Source organism: Balaenoptera borealis (genome assembly GCF_965194805.1).
Source record: "Balaenoptera borealis genome assembly, chromosome: 9".
NCBI lineage: Eukaryota > Metazoa > Chordata > Mammalia > Artiodactyla > Balaenopteridae > Balaenoptera > Balaenoptera borealis.
Window position 1 is genome coordinate 814726 of NC_138873.1, and position 8822 is coordinate 823547.

The 8822-nt window shown below is 39.4% G+C and overlaps 1 long non-coding RNA gene across 1 annotated transcript in view; it reads left to right on the forward strand.

The window, feature by feature from the left end:
* The window catches only part of LOC309635053, a 176383-nt gene that overhangs the window by 113440 nt on the left and 54121 nt on the right, over window positions 1–8822 (forward strand). The gene's annotated exons all lie outside the window — the stretch shown is intronic.

Sequence of the window (8822 nt, forward strand, 5' to 3'; positions counted from 1 at the left end):
CAAGAAAAATGCCATATGTGTACTTTTATTTTCCTCAAGCATTCTAGATATTTTACAGATGGTGGCAAAGGAGTGTATTAGCTCTTTGGAAGCAGAGCTTAGAGTCAGTGTGATTTTATTAGAGTTAGCAATGGAGGAAACAAGGAAATCATTCCCTAAACACAATGTCAGTCACCATTTCTCATGCAAAAATCATTTAGGTTGTTCTTTTGTCAAAGTTACATCTGTATCGAATGATTTATTTATACTTGTTCATACAATTTTTATAATCTCTTCCAGGGAAGAGGAAACTTGGGGCTTGAGTTATATCTATAATATTTTATTTTTCAATAATAAAACCCCAAAGCAATATTATAAAATGACATTCAGTGGAGGTGGGTGGAATGGTGGGTACATAGGTTTTTGTTATATTTATTCTTATTAAATTTATGTTTAGATTATTTCCAGGATGGCTTCTGGCTTATGCATGTTTGTAGAGGCAGAAATTTTCTATACGTTCTAATCTGTTCATAATCAACTATAAATATAATCTTGGCTTTACTCTGAGCAGTTAGCATGTTTTTGGATACAGAAAACCCAACTGAAAATGACTTAAAGAAAATATCAAAGTCACTATTTCACATGACCAGAAGCCCAGTGATAGAGTGGCTTTAAGTTGAGTTGACAGAGCTGCCAGCCACCTGATTAATGCCCGCGGTCTTTCCAGCTTCCTGCTCGGCCGTTACCAGCCTGCCTTCGTGTCCTTCATCTCCCACGGCCACAAATTGCAGTTTCTGGCATCACATGCCAGCATGAGGACAGGAAGGTGTGAGAGCACGCAGCACGGGGGCTTGCAACCACAACAAGATACGGGCCTGAGAATACTGAGCAGAGGAGAAAAAAGTGTCTCTTTCTGTTTGTGTTTCTGCCCTGAAGCCCCCCAGCGGGACTTCTCCCTCATGACTCATTGGCTGAACTTGGGCCACAGGCTCCTGCCCACAACAGCGATTGCCAGGGGAGAGAGATTCTGGCTGGCAGAGCCTCACCGTGTGCCCCTGAGGCTGGGGCGTGAGGCTGCCACCTCTGCAGTGTGGGCAGAAGGGAGAAGGGAAGACATAAACCTGATGATCTCTCTGTGGTCTGGAAGAACCGGGGGTGGGGAGGGTCTTGGCGGGCTGCCAGCAGCGCTTCCCACCTTTGCTGTGCTGGATCCGCACAGGGCAGAAGGCAGGCGGCTGCGGACCTCCAGAGTGAAGACCTCTGTCCACCCTTCCTCCCAGTGACTCAAGGCGCACGTGGCCCTGCCTGAATGTGGAGCCCATATGTAAGCATGTCCTCTGGGGGACTTAGAACATTCGAACTCATGACATCAGAAATGAAAGGCACAAGGCTTATAATTCCATTTATTTACTTTCCATGGGCTTTTGTAACTGTTTAATAGTCATCCTGTGTATTTTAAAATATTAAGTTTGTGTCTTTTTGGCTCTTAGTCCTTTCATTCTAGGTCAAGGGATATTCCAGGCAGGTGCTTGTTGCATTTGTAATTAGGTTGGGGTGTGTGGGTACCAGATGTTGGGAGAGTGAAATTTTTCTGTGTGCATGGCAGAGCCAGTATGCTGGAAGTACCTCCTTTGACCCAGGTTGGGAAGACGTTTCCTCTCCTGGCTCCGCTGCCCACTGCACATCCCAAATTGAGAGCGTCCTGCACTGATGGGGTGACTTTGCTCCTCATGGCATCTGAACTGCCATTTATAGTCACCGAACATTTAAAGACGACCTCTTACATATGGTTGTCACACACCCTCCTAAGTGAGCTGGGTGGGTTCTAGTCCGCTCATTGCATAGACGAGAGAGTCTCCTGAGAAGGGGAGAGAGTCACCCAAGGTTGCAGAGCTAGGATGTGGTCCAGGGAGGAATTTTACTCAGAATTTCTCTTTGTGCCTTGATCCTTCAACTCCAAACACTTAGGTACGTGATTCTCGTTTTGCATTATTTGAAAGAAGAGAGGAAGGGGAGGTTTCAACAAGAATGGTGAAAGGGGTTACTTGCTAAATTAAGCAATGGCCGGGGTGCAATTAGGAAAGAGAACGGGCTGAGGTGCTTTCAGTTTGCACCAGCTCATTGTCTGCCCTGTGGGGTGAATGTAGCACTTACGAACTTAAACTTTGGGACCAGATGGACTTGTGTTGAATGTCTGCTTCTGTCGTTTGCCTGATGTGCAACCTTGAAAACATTCTTAAGAACGTTTCAAAGTTTGTGACTAGCCCCGAATTCTTCATTTACTAAGTGGGAACAATAAGGCTTATCTGGTAGATTGTAAGGATTAAATAAAATAAACAGGTAATGATCTAGCATAGCACCTAAAACACAGGAAACAGCCAAAGGTGGTGTTAGGTAATTACTCCTACTAAAGGAGGGACTAGACAGTAAATGCAGAACTACCTAGTTACGCTGCTTCCAAATCTGCACGAAGGTCAATGGCAAAACCAAAAGCACTTTATGAAGAACTGTTACTACTTATGGTTCCTTCACTTTGTGACACTCTCAGGGCCAAGTCCAGTGTTTTGCGGGTCTGTTCGCCTGCCTTTCCTCAAAAACTCTCATGAGTAGAGAAAACTGATGCCTGTTGGTCCTTTCACTGTGTCTAAATGTTTGTGTGTGTGCATCTTGGGCCAAGCGTGCCTTGTCCCCAAGCCTCCTTAACATAAAGGGAGAGTTATTTCTCTTAACATATCGACAGAGCCCTAGATGGCAAAGTGACTGGAGTGGAAGAGGGGCACCCAAGGTTAGTCTTTGTTGACATGTGGATTAGGCATCGGCTGTGGATTCCTTAGGGAGGAATCCTAAGCACACATTTTTCTATTTTTTTAACATCTTTATTGGAGTATAATTGCTTTACAATGTTGTTAGTTTCTGCTGTATAACGAAGTGAATCAGCTGTATGTATACATATATCCCCATATCCCCTCCCTCTTGCGTCTCCCTCCCTCCCACCCTCCCTATCCCACCCCTCTAGGTGGTCACAAAGCACCGAGCTGATCTCCCTGTGCTATGCAGCTGCTTCCCACTAGCAATCTGTTTTACATTTGGTAGTGTATATATATCAATGCCACTCTCTCACTTCATCCCAGCTTACCCTTCCCCCTCCCCGTGTCCTCAAGTCCATTCTCTACATCAATGTCTTTATTCCTGTCCTGCCCCTAAGTTCTTGAGAACCATTTTTTTTTTTTAGATTCCATATATATGTGTTAGCATACAGTATTTGTTTTTCTCTTTCCCATTTACTTCACTCTGTATTACAGACTCTAGGTCCATCCACCTCACTACAAATAACTCAATTTCGTTTCTTTTTATGGCTGAGTAATATTCCATTGTATATATGTGCCACATCTTCCTTATCCATTCATCTGTCGATGGACACTTAAGTTGCTTCCATGTCCTGGCTATTGTAAATAGTGCTGCAGTGAACATTTTGGTACATGACTCTTTTTGAATTACGGTTTTCTCAGGGTATATGCCCAGTAGTGGGATTGCTGGGTCGTTTGGTAGTTCTAGTTTTTTTTTAAGGAACCTCCATACTGTTCTCCAGAGTGGCTGTATCAATTTACATTACCACACATTTACTAACAGTGCCAGCAGGGGTTCACTGAGATGTAAATCAGCAGGCAGATGCCTGTGCCTGGCATGGACACCACCCTGGGGACCGTGGGTTCCCTGGGAGAAAGAAGTTTTAGAAGTAACAGGTAAGATCACATATAATCGGGACAAAGGGCATCCTGATGTCCGTAAGTGGCCTGATTAATTTTTATAACATTATACTTTCTGGCACAAAACTAAGAGAGAAAAGGAGATTCTAAAATTGGTGCCAACAAACCACTAATTCAAGTTACTCAGTGGTGTATTCCTGCCTACAGGGTTTGTTTCTTTTGTGCTCTGTGGACTTTATTTACTTCCAACTCAATGCATCCTGTTACTTTCTCTTTCCTGAATAGAAAATTCTCTTTCCCTGAGTTTCTAAACTTTGTTATTTTAATAATATATACACAGAAAGAAATACCAAAGTTTAATTTGTAAGTTTTTTCCTCTATATCAGAAATACTGAATATCTAAGAACATAGATTTTCAGTCAGATTTTTCTGTATCTATTTTTATTATTTCTTAATTTCCAGAGTGCATTTTATAATCTTGAGACATAAACTCAACTTCAAATATTTATCTTCTAAGGGCTCTTTGAGCCTAGAGACTTAGAATGGCACTGCCTGTTCAGAATTCATTCTCCTGAACGTGATCTTATTAGTAGTCATTAGGCAGTGATGGTCGCCCAAGTGAATTATAAGATTATTTTTTCTATTTCTGTTAAAATGCCGTTGGGATTGTGATAGGGATTTCATTGAATTCGTAGATCATTTTCGGTTGTATGGACATTTAAAAATACGAATTCTTCCAATCCATGTAAATGGGATGTATTTCCATTTATTTTTGTCTGCTTTAATTTCTTCCATCAATGTTTTATAATTTTCAGCGTGTAAGTCTTTTGTCTCCTTGCTTCAGTTGATTTCGGGTATTTTATTCTTTTTGAAGCTATTATTAATGGAATTGTTTTCTTAATTTCCTCTTTAGCTAGTTCATTGCTGGTATATAGAAATGCAACTGATTTTTGCATGTTAATTTTGTATCCTGCAACTATGTAGAATTCATTTATTAGTTATAACAGTTTGTGTGTGTGTGTGTAGTATTTGTAGTTTTCTACGTATAAGAGATGTCATATACAAATGCAGATGATTTTACTTCTTCCTTTCTGATTTGGATGCCTTTTATTTCTTTTTCTTACCTAATTGCTCTGGCCAGGGCTTCCAGTACTGTGTTTAGTGTAAGTGGTGAGGGTGGGCATCCTTGCCTTGATCTTAAAGGAAAAGCTTTCAGTTTTTTTACCATTGAGTATGATGTTAGCTGTGGGATTTTCACATATGACCTTTATTATATTAAGGTAAGTTTCTTCTATATTTAATTTGTTGAGAGTTGTTAATCATGAAAGCGTTTTGAATTTTTTTAAATGCTTTTTCTACATCTATTGAGATGATCATGTGATTTTTATTCTGTTAATGTGGTGTATCATGTTTATTGATTTGTGGATGTTGAACCATCCTTGCATCCCAGGAATAAATTTCACTTGATCCTTTTAATCTGCTGTTGGATTTGGTTTGCTAACATTTTGTTGAGGATTTTTGCATTGATGTTCGTCATGGATGTTGGCCTGTAGCTTTCTTTTCTTGTGGTGTCATTGTCTGGCTTTGGTGTCAGTGTGATGCTGGTCTTATAAAATTAGTTTGTAAGTGTTCTTTCTGTTTTTTGAGAAAGTCTAAGGATTGCTATTAATTTTTCTTTAAAGGCTTGTAGAGTTCATCTGTGAAGACATCTAGTTCTGAGTTTTTCTTTGTTTGGAGGTTTTTGATTGCTGATTCAATCTTCTTATTTGTTATCAGTCTTTTCAGGATTTCTATTTCTTTTTTTAAAAAATATTTATTTATTTATTTATTTATTTTTATGGCTGCACCGGGTCTTATTTGTGGCATGTGGGATCTTCGTTGAGGCATGCAGGATCTTTCATTGTGGCGCATGGGCTCTTTGTTATGGTGTGCGGGCTTCTCTAGTTGTGGCGCACAGTTTTTCTATTCTCTAGTTGTGACGCATGGGCGCCAGAGCGTGTGGGCTCTGTAGTTTGTGGCATGCGAGCTCTCTAGTTGAGGCATGTGAGCTCAGTAGTTGTGGCATGCAGGCTTAATTGCCCCACAGCATGTGGGATCTTAATTCCCCGACCAGGGATCGAACCTGCGTCCCTTGCATTGGAAGGTGGATTCTTTACCACTGGACCACCAGGGAAGTCCCTTTCTGTTTCTTTTTGATTCAGCTTTGGTGGCTGTATGTTTATATAAATTTATCTATTTCTTCTAACTTGTCTAATTCATTGGCATATAATTGTTCATAATAGTCCCTTATGATCTTTTTTATTTCTGTGGCATCAGTTGTAATGTCTCCTCTTCCATTTTTGGATTTTATTATTTGAGTTTTCTCTCTTTTATCCTTGGTTAGCCTCACTAAGAGTTGGCTGATTTTATTTAGTTTTTCAAAAGACAACTCATTTCATCAATTTCTTCTATTGTTTTTCTACTCTCTATTTTATTTATTTCTGCTGTAGTCATTATATTTCCTTCCTTCTACTAGCTTTGGGCTTTGTTCTTCTATTTCTAGTTCTTTGATATGTAAAGTGAGGTTATTTATTTGAGATCTTTCTTCTTTTTAAATGTAGTCATCTATCTTACACACTTCCTGTTGGTACTGCTTTTGCTGTATCCCATAAGTTGTGGTATGTTATGTGTTTTATTTTTGTTTGTTTCAAGATATTTTCTAATTTTCCTTTTTATTTGTTCTTTGATTCAGTAGTTTTTCAATAATGTGTTATTTAATTTCCATGTATTTGTGAGTTTTCCCATTTTCTTTAGTTTTATTCCTGTGTTTGAAAAAGATACTTGGAATGATTTAATCTTTGTAGATTTGTTAAGACTTGTTTAGTGATCTAGCATGTGATCTATCCTAGAGAAAGTTCCATGTGCATTTGAGAAGAATGTATATTCTTCTGCTGTTGGGTGAAAAGTTGTCTATGTCTGTTAGGTCAATTTGGTCTATAGCTTTTTATTTCTGCTGTTTCAGTGGGAGTAGGACTGATGAAGTGTCAGTACAACTTCCTGGCTGTTTCAACCCATATTGTATGAATTTTAGGCATGCAATAGAACACTTTCTTTTAGAAAGCCATTAAATCTCAGAGCATTTCCTATCATGAACAACATGAGCTGAAATACTTTATGCAGAAAATTGCCCTGGTGGTATGGGACAGTTCAAGTACTGATACCCTAATTCCATAAATTATATTTTATTTTCCAGATATAGTTCATAAGATAAAACTAAAGAGGAAAAACCCACTCAATTTATATAGAAAGGTTAAGGTTAAGAGAAGGTTGTAGATAAAGCTAAGAAAATAAATAAATTAACACCAAGAATGTATTTTACATCTTTGTTAATAATTAACAGACTATATTTACTTATATGTGAATCTGCTCTTCCTCATATACCACTGATAAACAACTTGAGTTACAATACTATCTAAAATTTCTGAGTGATATGTATTTAATTAAAGAATAGTAAAATCAAATTTTAGAAATTTAGGAGATTTATTTATTTTGGTATCCTTTAAGCAGAGCTCTGTGGGTTAGAAAAAAAGATCAATGAGTGGTCTTGGGTTTTAATATTGACTGTGGTGCAAACTAGACTCTTTGAGCTTAATGATCTCCTCTATGACACCAGAATCCTTTCTTTTCTTTCTTTGCATGGTTGTTGTATAGCTCTGAATAGATCATTATATGAAAGTGCTTTGTAAACCATGATATGCTATATATTCAAATAAACAAGTCAGGTTTGGAAATCACTGAATATCATCAAAAGCTAAAGCCCTTTAAAAATATAGAACTCAAATGGGTAATGTCATTTGGCCCACTTTTAATTAATGATTTAATCTTGTGCAGTACCATTCGTATTTTTTTTAAAGCTAAAATTTACATCAGCCTAGTACGCACTTGGAGAATTCAAAATCCCTAAAAGAAAAGGAAGGTTTCTTATGATTGGGAACAGAGCTAGCAGTGTTTTTTCCCCTCTTTTCTGGAAACATAATTGCAGCATTGCTTTCTGGAAGCTTGGCCAGTGTATCTGCTCAGTGTCAGAATCTCTCAGGCACACGGCACTCCCATGCGAGCTGGTGAGGGGCCATGCAAAGAACCATCGCAGGTGCCTGCATTCCATGTCTGGAATCCACTCTGCACCCTCATCCCACTTCACTCATCGGTTCATCTGATCCTTGCCCATTTAGCTTCATCACCATGGCTTCTGCTCTCCATCAGGCCCCTGAATGGACAACACAGTGTGTTTCTGCCCCACTCTGACTTTGTTGTCCTTCAGAACATTGACATCTGACCTTTGCCAAAAGGCTCCATGCCTGGCTTTTCTGGATAAGCATTAGTTAGTCCTATGTCTTGTCCTGCATTCACCTCTAGGACATTGCCCCACAGGGGCTGCCAGTTGCTCAGCTGTTTAACAGGAGAGTTGGTGCAGGTAGGATTTTACACTTTGCCATTTAAATTTAGGTCAATGTATTAATATAACGTTCTTTGCTGGACTCACCATAAAAGTAGTACTAGATTATCATCTAGTCTTTGGCAATTGCAGGTCTGACAGTGAGTGAAATAAGTGGAACCTTTGGTTATGGCTCAGGGAATCCCATTATAAGTGATTATTTCTTGTGAGCACTCCTCACAGCTAACCCTCTCGTGGATGATTCCTTTCCTCTGCATGTGATGAAGAGTAACTGAGTAATTACCAATGAAAGAGACTTTGGGCCAGTCCCATAGACGCCCTCATGAACTAGTTGGGGGTTAAGGACAGTCACCAAATGTGCAGATAACCAGGGCTCTGTGCATTCCCTGAAGATGCACCAAGAGACAAAGCATTCCAGGCTGCACACTCTCACCTCTTCCGGGTCTTCTAGTGAAATTATCATGGTAAAGCTCTGAAAAATCTTCCCGGAAATGAATTAATACATTTTTGTTGTTGTTGTTGAACCAGCATTTCCCATACACATTTGGCCATTGGACCAATTATTTTCGGGTAATGTGTTAATGTCACCCAGAATTAGTCTCCATGGAACACATTTTGACAGTCACTACCCTAACCTAGTAACTTGCTTGTGAACCAAACCCTAAACCTTTGACAACTTAGTCTGTTCTTGTTTATCTCAG